Source organism: Meles meles, chromosome 12, assembly GCF_922984935.1.
Source record: "Meles meles chromosome 12, mMelMel3.1 paternal haplotype, whole genome shotgun sequence".
Lineage (NCBI taxonomy): Eukaryota > Metazoa > Chordata > Mammalia > Carnivora > Mustelidae > Meles > Meles meles.
Genome location: NC_060077.1, coordinates 2,476,246 through 2,489,214, shown reverse-complemented (window position 1 = coordinate 2,489,214; position 12,969 = coordinate 2,476,246).

The window sequence follows — 12,969 nt, the reverse complement described above, 5'->3', positions numbered from 1 at the left end:
GCGCCCCTGAAATTGGAATTTAATATTCCCCACTAAATGCAACCCCAAGGCTTTGCATTGTGTACATTCAATACATGCTTGTTAAACTGAAAGCAAACTGATCTTTCATTCCAGGTGAGTAGGGATTCGTATCTATTTTAAGCTATGGGGTGGAAGGGTAATGATTTCTATTAGAGCTGGCAGGTTGGAGGTCTATTGGTAGTGTGTCCAACTCATCCTGGTTTGCCGAGGAACTTGAGTCTTTGCCCTGGAAGTTCCAAGTCCTGGGAAGCCCTGAGTTCCAGGCAAGCCTGACAGTTGGTTATTCGACAGTCATAAGCCAGATCCACAGAGAGATGTGTTTTCAGTAGCCTGAAGGGTTAACAAGAATACTTTTAAGTGTAAAGATTCAAAACTATGAAACTCTTAGAAGAAACCGTAGGAATAGACCTCATGACCTTAAATTAGGCAGTGGTTTCTTAGACACGACATCAAAAACACAAGTGACAAAAGAAAAAATTAGGTACATTGGACTGGATCATAGTTAAAAGCTTTTCTGTCTCAAAGGACGCCATCAAGAAAGTGAAAAGACAATGCACGGCATGGGAGAAAATATTGCAAATTACATACCTGATAAGAGACTTACTTCAAACAATTTAAAGCACTCTTACAACTCAATAATAAAAAGACAATGTAATTTAAAAATGGAAAAATAGGGGCGCCTGGGTGGCTCAGTTATTTAAGCAACTGCCTTTGGCTCACGTCATGATCCCAGGGTCCTGGGATCCAGCCCCACATAGGGCTCCTGGCTCAGCGGGGAGCCTACTTCTCCCTCTCCCACTCTCCTGCTTGTGTTCCCTCTCTCTCTCTGTCTCTCTCTGTCAAATAAATAAATAAATAAAATCTTTAAAAAAATAAAAATGGAAAAATAATATGAATAGATTTTTTTAAAAGGTTTTATTTATTTATTTGACAGAGAGAGAGAGAGAGAGATCACAAGTAGAGAGGCAGGCAGAGAGAGAGGGGGATGCAGGCTGCCTGCTGAGTAGAGAACCCAATGTGGGGCTCGATCCCAGGACCCTGAGATCATGACCTGAGCCGAAGGCAGCGGCTTAACCCACTGAGCCACCCAGGTGCCCCTGAATAGATATTTCTGCAAAGAAGATGTGTGACCAGATGTGGCACCTGGATGGCTCAGTTGGTTAAGCATCTGATTCTTGATTTCATCTCAGGTCCTGATCTCAGGATTGTGAGGTCCAGTCCCACATAGAGCTCTGCGCTCAGCAGGAAGTGTGTTTGAGATTCTCTCCCTCTCCCTCTGCCCCTGCCTGCCCACTCGCACACGTGCTGTCTCAAATAAATCAATACATTTTTTTTAAAATGTGCGACTAGCCAATAAGCACTTGAAAAAAATTGCTTAACATCATTAGCCATTAGGGAGACGCAAATCAAAATGACAAGAGATGCCACTTCATACCCACTGGAATGGCTAGAATTAAAAAGACAGACAGTAAGTAGTGTTGTGAGGATATAGACGGGACATTCCCCTCATACACAGCTGCTGGGAATGTAAAATGGTGTACTTGCTATAGAAAACAGTTGGGTAGTTTCTCAAAAATTTAAACAGAGTTACCTCATGACCCTGAAATACCACTTGTATTGCAGGTAAATACCCAAAAGAAATGAAAACACAGTGTGCACAAAGCTTGTACACAAATGTTTATAGCATCATTATTCATAACATCAAGAAACACCCAAAAGTTCATCAGGTGGTCATCAAATTTTACACTTAAAAGGAGTGAATTGGGGACGCCTGGGTGGCTCAGTCAGCTGAACGTCCAACTCTTGTTTTTGGCTCAGGTCATGATCCTAGAGCTATGAGACTGATCTCCAGGTGAGGCTCTAGGCTCAGCACTGAGTCTGCTTGAGATTCTCCTTCCCTTTCCCTCTGCTCCTCCCTCTGCTCATGCTCTCTCTCTCTCTCAAATAAAGAAATAAATAAAATCTTTTTAAAAACCTAGAAAAAACAAAAAGAGTGAATTGTGTGGCATGTAATTAAACTTTAATAGAGCCGTTTTTTAAAACGACTTTCAATAATTTTTAATAATAAATAATAAAATCGACTTCCAGTTTTGTCAGCACTTAAACAGAGAGATTTCATGTAACAGGATCACCAGCTTTTGGGGGAAGCAGTGTTCTTCCACTGGCTCTGCCTTTCTGTCTGGCCGCGAGGAAGTGATGCTTCCAAGCAGCCTGCAGGGCTTCATCAAGGCTTCACACATTTAGCTTCCCTCACTGCCCTCTGGAGACTTGAGGCACTCACTGCTGAAAACTGGGGGAATAGTACTTAGTATGTAATAGGTATTTTTAAAATCCTAAAGAATTAATGTTTTTTCTTCTTTCTTAGAAATATGCTTACACTTTTCTAAAGCAGTGGTTTCCGCCTTTGAGTGTGAGCGAGCATCCCCCAGAGGGCTTGTTGCATGCATATGGTTGTGCACCACCCCCGGAGTTTCTGATTCAGCAGGTCTGGGGTGAGGCCTGAGAGCTTCCAATTCTAACGGGTTCTCAAATGATACTGATTCTGTTGGTCTGGGACCACACTGAGAACTCCTGTTCTAAAGTTATATCTGAATGAGATTATCAGCCAAGAAAAATATGACCCATGTTTGTTTATACCTCTGATCTTTGAGACATCCTTGAGTAGATATGAATATCATAAAGGCAGTTACTTCCAGCTAACCACATTATCCATCTGCCCGGGAAATGGGGACATGCCAAAAGCCAGATGGGTTTTATTTCACATCAGAGTGATGCATCATGATCTCTCCTCTCAGATTCTTAAAACAAAACCTATAGGGGCTGGGATAAAGACTGACAAGCTGTCCCGTAGCCTGAAATACTGAATATACAATTACGTGCTATGAACAAGTGATTCTCCTATCAACTGTGTTCTGAATCCTATTGTTTATTATTGAGATTTTTCTCTTTAGAACTGAAATTGGATTAAAAAAAACACAAAAGAGGCAAATAAGGCTTTGATGGTAGATCCCTGCTCTGCTAGCCATGCTGGTAGGATGGCATTTCTACCTGGAGTCATTCCCAGGTCCCTGACATTGTGCTGGGAGCTGTTAATTACTTACGGACTTTATCCAGGAGCCAGTAGAAAGGGAATGCTTGGCCAGGAGGGTAAGCCCTTGTTAAAAAATGTAAAGCATACAACTTCAAACAGTCCCTTGCTCATATATCTTATTCTTCAATGAAACACAAGATGTGTTCTCATCTACAATGAGAGAGGACTGGAGAGGGCAAAGAGAACTATTTTCCCCTTCAATTCTGTCCTCTTTTTCTTCCTGTATTTTGGGGCAGCTGGCTCAAAAGACAAACTCTAAAGTTCTCCTAATAAAACCATGATCTCTTAGACATTGTATTTCCAGAAGGACATAAAATAAGGAAGAGATAAATGTGAATCAGAGGCCAGAACACCTATCCAGACCTAGGGAAGAGGTTATCAAGCAGAAGAAGTTCAAGATATCTGAGTCAACACTGAAGAAGCGATGGTCTTTTCTTTGCAGTCTTGTGACTTGTACTTTCAATTTCTTTAATTCAAAGTGTTTCTTCATTCCCCTGCTCAGTTCCTTGTTTACCTGTTTATTATTTAGAAATGTGTTGTGTAGGGGGCATCTGGGTGGCTCAGTGGGTTAAAGCCTCTGCCTTTGGCTCAGGTCATGATCCCAGGGTCCTGGGATTGAGCCCCATATCGGGCTCTCTGCTCAGTGAGGAGTCTGCTTCCCCCCCTCTCTCTGCTTACTTGTGATCTCTTGTTTGTCAAATAAATAAACAAAATCTTTTAAAAAATGTGTTATCTAATTTCCATGTAGTTATTAGTTTCCCAAATTTCCTTCCATTACTGATTTCTGATTTCATTGCATTGTGGTTGGAGAGCATACTTTGTATGGTTGCAGTCTTAAAATCCATTGAGACTTGTTTTAAGATCTATCTTGGAGAATGCTCCATGTGCATTTGAGAAGAAAGTATATTCTTCTTATTATGGGAAATGTTCTGTAGATGTCTGTTAGATCTAGTTGGTTTATCGTGTTGCTCAAACTTCTCTTTCTTTGCTGATCTTCTGTCCGGTTGTTCTATCCATTATTGAAAGTGGGGTATTGGGGCACCTGGGTGGCTCAGTGGGTTAAGTCTCTGCCTTCGGCTCAGGGCATGATCTCAGGATCCTGGAATTGAGCCCCGCATGGGTCTCGCTGCTCAGCAGGGAGCCTGCTTCCCCACCTCTCTCTGCCTACTTGTGATTTCTCTCTGTCAAATAAGTAAATAAAATCTTTAAAAAAATGAGGTATTGAAATATCCAACTGTTATTCTTGAATTGTCTATATTCCCCTTAAATTCTGTCTTCTTTTACTTCATGTATTTTTGAGCTGTTTTGTCAAGTGCATGCATGCTTACGTTGTTATCTATTCTTGATGAATTGACCCTCTTATCGTCAAAAAATGTCTTTCATTGTCTCTAGTAACATTTTTCTTGTCTTAAAGCCTATTTTGTTTCATATTTCATAGTCACCTCATTCTCTTTTGGTTACCGTTTTCATGGCAAGACTTCTTCCATTCTTTTACTTTCAACCTATTTATGTCTTTGAATCTAAAATGAATAAAAACTCTTGTAGACAGCATATAGTTGGATCATGTTGTCTTATCCATTCTGCCAATCTGATCAGTGTTCTTTTTTTTTTTTTAAGATTTACTTATTTACTTGACAGAGATCACAAGTAGGCAGAGAGGCAGTTAGAGAGAGAGGAGGAAGCAGGCTCCCTGCTGAGCAGAGAGCCCGATGTGGGGCTCAATCCCAGGACCCTGAGATCTTGACCTGAACCAAAGGCACAGGCTTTAACCCACTGAGCCCCCCAGGCACCCCTGATCAGTGTTCTTTGTTTACTTTTCTTTCTGCTCCTAAAATGAATAATCTCAATAGATCTATCTTTGTGTTCACTGATTCTTTCTTCTGCCTGCTCAGATCTGTTGTGGAGTCCCTCTAGTGAATTTTTCATTTCAGTTTCAAGTCTAGAATTTCTACTTGATTTCTTTTCATAATTTCTATCTCTTTATTAACATCCTCTATTTTTAAAAAAGATTTTATTTGTTTATTTGACAAAGAGAGACACAGTGAGAGAGGGAACACAAGCAGGGAGAGAGGGAGAAGCAGGCTTCCCGCTGAGCAGAGAGCCCGTTGCGGGGCTTGATCCCAGGACCCTGGGATCACAACCTGAGCTAAAGGCAGACACGTAACGACTGAGCCACCGAGGTGCCCCAGCATCCTCTATTTGATGAAATATTGTTCTCGCTTTTTCCTTAGCTCTTCATACCTGTATATAGGGAAAACCTGCTCAGTTTTCCTTAGTAGGGGAAAAAACCCAGCTCCTTACTGTGTTTCTCTTTCACTTTTCAAACTACTACCACATTCACCACACTTCTGTCACCAGATTTCTCATACCATGATTTCTCACACCAAGCAATTGTCTGTAACACCAGCTGGAGTCTTACAATTTAACTCAACCTTGACACTATTTACCTGGAGATAATGTCAGAACCCATAGGTTAAGGGCTCAATCCCATAAGAAGACCATGAGACTTCTATCCTACTGCAGATAACAATCGCAATTAGTTTACCCACAACTTCTGTCCAATTTGGCTACAAATTGAAGGCTCCCATGACCCCTTCCTCGGGTTCAATTAATTTGCTGGAGTGTTTCACAGAACTCAGGGAAACAATTCCTCACATTGATCAGATTATTAAAGGATATGATGAAGGATACAGATGAACAGCCAGATGAATAAATACATAAGGTGAGGACTGGGAGGGTCCCAAATGTGCATGAGTTTTTGTTCCCATGGAGTTGGGGTGCATTTGCCAACCTGGCAGCTCTCCAAACCCCTACTATTGGGATTTTATGGAGTTTTCCTCATATAGACATGATCAGTTATTAACTCCCCTTCTAGTCCCTCTCCCCTTTCTGGAGGATGGGAGGTAGAGCTGAAAATTCCAACCTTCTAATCATGGCTTGGCTTTCTGGTAACCAGCTCCCATTCAGAGCCCACTCAGAGTCACCTCAATAGAATGAAAGATGCTCCTAGTGCTCTTAACACTTAGGAAATCACAAGGGTTTCAGGAGCCTTGTGCCAGAAACTGGGGGGCAGATACAAACACTTTGGAAAACTATTTGGCAGTCTCTTAAAGCAATGTGCTAAGATCTTACAGGACTACTGTTTGAACAGGAGTGAGTGACTTTGAATGTCATTCTTACTGGGGGAAAACAAAGAAAAGAATCCAGTCATGATTTGACAAGACATAAATTAACATCAAATAGGAGGAAATGTACACGAGTAATGATATCTTAGTTTTAAAAAGCTTAAAGGGGCTTGCTAGTTTAAGAAAGTGAATATATAGGGCACCTGGGTGGCTCAGTGGGTTAAGCCTCTGCCTTCAGCTCAGGTCATGATCCCAGGGTCCTGGGATCGAGCCCCAGAGCCCCACATTGGGCTCTCTGCTCAGCGGGAAGCCTGCTTCCCCCCTTCTCTCTGCCTGCCTCTCTGCCTATTTGTGATCTCTGTCAGATAAATAAATAAAATTAAAAAAAAAGAAAGTGAATATACACAATGTATGAACTGATCAGTCATATGAATTAGGTAATGATTACTGCAATTGCTTATTGCAAACTATTTTTATGAAGGACTTACACTGAAGAGCTACCTAGAAAGGGTTAAATGTGGGCTTAATGTTATTAAGAAGAGCTTAAATCTGAGTCTTAGGATTCTTCTGGAGACTGGACATCAACCAGGATATGAATAACAAAAGTTGCAATAATTCAGAACTATTGCTTAAAGAAAGACAAAATCATACACATAGATCTCTCTTAAAAATTGGTTTTCTACATAAGAGACTTTTAATCTCACAAAACAAACTGAAGGTTGCCGGGGTCGGCGGGGGGGGGGGGGGGGCGTGGAAGAGGGTGATTGGGTTATGGACATTGGGGAGGGTATGTGCTATGGTAAGTGCTATGAAGTGTGTAAACCTGGTGATTCACAGACCTGTACCCCTGGGGCTAACAATACATTATATGTATATTTAATATGTATATTTGTATGTATATATGTATAATATATATAATATATAAATAATTATAATATATAATCATAAATATGTATAATATATATTTAATATGTATATTTAATAAAAAATTTTTTTAATTGGTTTTCTAGGGGTGCCTGGGTGACTCAGTCAGTTAAGCGTCTGCCTTCATCTCAGGTCATGACCCCAGGGTCCTGGGATCAAGCCCTGCACTGGGCTCCCTGCTCCGTGGGAGTCTGCTTCTCCCTCTCCTGCTCTCTCTCTCTCTCAAGTAAATAAAATATTTTTTAAAAATTGTTTTTCTAATTGTAAAAGAAATAATTGATCATTATAGAAATTCAGGTAGCATGCAAAAGCATTCAGTAGAAAATAAAAATTTTTACTATACACCACAGAGAGATAACAAGAGTTACCACTTTGGGAATATACCCTTCTGGTCATTTTTATGCTGGGACACCCGTACATAAATATCTTTTTATAAATTTGAGATCTTATTTATCCAATGGAGGCTGCCTTTTTTCACTTTTCACAAGCTTCTAATGAATATTTCTGACCAAAAGGAATGTCAATTTTGATACTGTTTCCCCTGTTTTTCAGGTTTTAAATTTTTAATTATTTTTTTAATAAATAATGCATGCCTATGGCACAAAATTCACAAAGGACAAAAGGATGTCTTTCCCTGTTCTCAGTAACATAGCTTCCTTACAAGAGGCAAACAGTGTTCCCAGTTTCTTGATTCTCTCTATATCTATAAACACTTCATTTTTATTCTCTCCCACAAGTAACAGCATTCCATTTCATTGTCCCATGCCTTACTGTTTTCTCTCAACGTCCTGGAATCTTAGAATCTTCCTTGTCAGCCCACAAAGAGGTGGCTCATTATTTTCATAGTACACAGTACTATGCTGTGTGGGGTTGCCATAATTTTCCTGAGTATTTAGGTTGCTTCCATACTTTTTAGTATTAAGAACAAGACTGCAATAAATATCTTTATTCTTATGTGTGTATGATAAATACTTAGATCACAGAATATGCAGATTTTTAGTTTCTCTAAGTAGTTCAAGTTGCCTTGGATGGAGATATTCATTTATGCTCCCACAGGGATCCCCAAGAGTGAGTGCCTGTTTCCTCATATGGTTGACACCACCGTGTGTTATCATATTTTTCATGCTTTCAATCTGATATATATTCCATCAGAGAAAGAGAGACAGAGACTGAGAGATCATTTTTAAGGTAATGGCTCACATGATTATGGAAGTTATCAAGTCCAAAATATCCAGGATGGGCCAGCAAGGCAGAAACCTAGAGAAGAGTCAATATTGAAGTTCAAGTCTAAAGGCCATCTGCCAGCAGAATTCTTGCCTGCTTGGGGGACATCAGTCTCTCTGTTCTATTCAGAACTTCAATTGATTGGATGAGCCCCACCCACATTAGGGAGGGCAGTTTATTTTACTCAGAGTCTACAGATTTAAATATTAACCTCACCCAGACATCCAGAATAATGTTTGACCAAATATCTGGGCACCGTGACCCCACCAAGTTAACTTATAAAATAAACCATCACCCCCTGGGGAGATGAATTGCTGAAGTTCACATGGCCAGCCAGATGAAAGTTTTGGTCTGTATCTAGAACCAAGGATCTCTTTATCTAAGCCCAGTTCAGACCTGTAGTTTTAATACTAGTAACACTTACATTTGACTTCCCAGAGTGTCCAGTTTAAGCAGAGAAATCCTTTTCAACTCTGCTAAACATACAGAAATCTGAGATAGTGCTTATCCTTTACACCGTCCCCTCTGGCCCCGGGGATCAGCTCATAAACTCACCTGGAGAGGAGGGAGGACCAGCCTCAAGAATGTGTTACTGAGCCACCTGGGTGGCTCAGTGGGTTAAAGCCTCTGCCTTTGGCTCGGGTCATGATCCCAGGGTTCTGGGATCGAGCCCCACGTCAGGCTCTCTGCTCAGCAGGGAGCCTGCTTCCCCCTCCCTCTCTGCCTGCCTCTCTGCTTACTCTTGATCTCTATAAAAAAAATAAATAAATAAAATCTTTAAAAAAAAAAAAAAAAAAAAGAATGTGTTGCTGGGATGCCTGCATGGCTCAGTCGTTAAAGTCTGCTTTCAGCTCAGGTCATGATCCCTGAGTCCTGGTATTGAGCCACGCATTGGGCTCCCTGCTCTGTGGGAAGCCTGCTTCTCCCTCTTCCACTCCCCCTGCTTGTGTTCCCTCTCTCGCTCGCTGTCAAATAAAAAAAAAAAAAAATCTTTAAAGGAAAAAGAAAAAGAACGTGTTGCCGACATCATGAGGGCCAACTGTGTGGTCAGACAACTTCTGGGAAAAACATAACAGAAGAATGCAGGAGAGTCCTGGAGTGCTCTTTGAGGCAGAATTTACCCATTTTTGACCCATTTTGTTGTTATTATGTGTTTTTTTGTTTGTTTATTTGTTTTGGGGGGTTTTGAGGGGGAGGTGTCTACGAAACGACCATGTAAGAAAAACAACAAAATTCTGCTTATGCTTGTATCCTTCTGTTTTTATTTTCTCTGCCTGGAAATAAAAGCAAGTGTTCCGGGGTGCCTGGGTGGCTCAGTGGGTTAAGCCTCTGCCTTTGGCTCGGGTCATGATCCCAGGGTCCTGGGATGGAGCCCCACATCGTGCTCTCTGCTCAGCAGGGAGCCTGCTTCCCCCTCTCTCTGCCTGCCTCTCTGCCTGCTTGTGATCTCTCTCTTTCTGTCAAATAAATAAAAAATATTTTTTAAAACAGCAAGTGTTCCATTCGTGTGAAAGGATCTTATCTTCTTGTCTTTCCAGAAGAGACATATAGGCCCAAATCTGAGGAAAAAAGACACCAAGTGCTACATAGTCTAAGCTGAGAGAGTTACCAGCCAGAGCCAGCCACCCGGGCCAGTCCTGCCCTCAGGGTTTACTAAGATGTGGCTTTTGATAGAGAAGGTCTCTACTAATGAGAGTGCCCCAAGGAAAATTCTATGTCAAATCCTGCATCAAGTTCTAAAAACTGGAAAGGAATTCAATACTCTTTTTCATAGTTTACCTATCTGGTAGGAAAATACAGCACAATGATAACTTTTAAAAATAGTAAAAAGACTCCCGATTGGATTCTAGATCTTTCTTGTGACTTTGTGTGACAATATGATTATAGTTTCTGAGGTCTGTCTTCTGGGAGCTAGGAGAGGGGGTGAGAAAGGTATTCAGAACTGGACTTCTCCTCTTTCTCCAGGTCACTCTCCCCTCTGGAGTCTGGGAGAAGACTTTAGAATCACGTTTGAGTTTGTTTTATTTATTTATTTATTTATTTAATGTTTAAAAGATTTTATTTATTTATTTGACACAGAGAGAGATCACAAGTAGGCAGAGAGGCAGGCAGAGAGAGAGGGGGAAGCAGGCTCCCTGCTGAGCAGAGAGCCCAATGTGGGGCTCGATCCCAGGACCCTGAGATCATGACCTGAGCCTAAGGCAGAGGTCTACCACTGAGCCACTCAGGCACCTCTTTTATTTTTATTTTTTAAAATATTTTATTTATTTGACACAGAGAGACTATTGAAATGAGACGGATCTCTGAAAGTGTGTACCTAGCTGCATTATTTAGGGACCTACTGAGGAGGTCTAAGTTAGTGTAGGTGCGGGCAGTTGGAAAAATACCACTTCCGGTTTTTACCCCATGGAGTTTAGATCTCATATAAACCATTTACCTACAAAATAATCCCAAGAGTTGAGAGATGCCAAAGGCTCTGACAGATGTCCTTGTGATCTCCCAGGATGCTGCAAATCCTTGATCCGCCCAATGGATGTTAGAGCAGACATTGCCTTGTTCCTGGCAGCAGTCATCGTCATAAATGGCAATACATCCTTATTTTTAAGAACTTCTGTTAGTCAGTGACAGCCACACCCCTGCTGGTTAGAGGAGCCACAAGGACCAGGCTGCGGACATTGTTAACCTCATGGAATGTGGAATACAGATCTTCCTTGACTTGTATGGGGCTACATTCCCATAAACCCAACACAGATTGAAAATATACTAAGTCAAAAATGCATTTAATACACCTACCCTATTGAACATTACAGCTTAGCTTGGCCTTCCTTAAATGGACTCAGAATACTTACATTGGCCTACAGTGGGTAAAATCATCTAAAAAAAGCCTATTTTAGAATGAAATGTTGACTATCTCTTATAATTTATTGATTACTGAAAGTGAGAAACAGGACGGTTGCACAGGTGCAAAGCAGCTGTAAGTGTATTGGTTGTTTACCCCCGGGTTGCCGGGCTGACTGGGAGCCATGGTTGGCTGCTGTTACCCAGCATCATGAGACAGCCTTGAACTGCATATTGGCAGCCCAGGAAAAGATCAAAATTCAAAATATGAAGTAAGGTTTTGACTGAATGCATGTAGTTTTCACACTATTGTCACGTCAAAATATTTTAAGCCAGGTCATCACAGGTTGGGAGATAGTCTGTACTGTTATTACTCAAGGGGTCATTGCAAGCATTAAATTGAAGTAAGGCATATAAAATGGTCAAAATTTTGTGGATTGATTGACTATACTCCGTAAGGGCCAATTATTTAAGAGAGTCTGGTACGTAGACTCTAGAGCATACTTGTAGGTTGGGATGGCAGAATATTCACTAGGCAGGCTACCATGGCTATTCTCAAAATACAGTAGCAGGACCCCATTTGGAGGACATTTTCAGGGGGTTATTGAGGTCAAAACCATTTTCATAATAACACTAAGACTTTTTTAAATTTTCCTTTCCCGCTGTCACTCACTCCTGAGTGTACCTTGGAGTTGCCAGAGGTACACAACAGGTGATGAGGTCATAGCTTCAATATCTAATGGAATGTATGCTTTGGTATTCTTGGATTTTAAAACTTTTCCCAGCCTTGATCAGTAGTTGCCAAGGACTGGAGGTGGGTGGAGGAGTGGACTACAAAGGGATAGGCAGTAATTTTATTTGGGGTGAGGGATGAAAGTTCCATATCTTGTTTGTGCATTTGCTAAAATTCACAGAACCAAATAGGTGACTCTTATTGCATAAATGGTACTTCAGGTTTTTAAAAAAACTCACAATTCTTTCTTTCTTTTTTTTTTAAGATTGACTGATTGATTGATTTGAAACAGAGAGAGATCACAAAGTAGGCAGAGAGGCAGGCAGAGGGAGAATGCCGGGAAGCAGAGAGCCAGATGCAGGACTCTCTCCCAGGACCCTGAGATCATGACCTGAGCAGAAGACAGAGGCTTAACCCACTGAGCCACCCAGGCGCCTCAAAATTATTTCTTGATTTCAATTTCTAACCGCCTAAGTATGCTTAGTTATAACCCTAAACAAAAGCTCTCAGTAATTTTTAAGCACACCAAAGGGTGCTGAGGCCTAAAACTTTGAGAACGAACCACTGAGCTAAAACATTGATTTCTTTCCTAAAGCAGGGGCCATCACTTGCTCCAGAGTTGGAAAGAGTGATTAAAGGGAGTGTGAATCTCTCTGGCTCTAAGATTCTAGAAGCTGTGATGTCCAAAGTGGTAGCCACTGCCCACGTGCGGCTACTGAACGCATGAAAAGCACCTGGTTCAAATCGAGATGTACTTTGCACCCAAAAAAAGAATGTAAAATGATCTTTTTTTAGAAGTTTTTATAAAAACTTTTATAAAGAAATGACTATTTTGGACATAGCGGGTCAGTCAAAGGTATTGTTAATATTAATTTCATCTTTCTTTTTTAACGTGGCTATGAGAAAATGTAGAATGTGGCCTGCGTTCTATTTCTATGGGACAGCGCTATTCTGGAGACGGACGTGGCTGCCAGTCTTGTTTCCACCACTTACCAGCCACTTCCTGCCTCCTG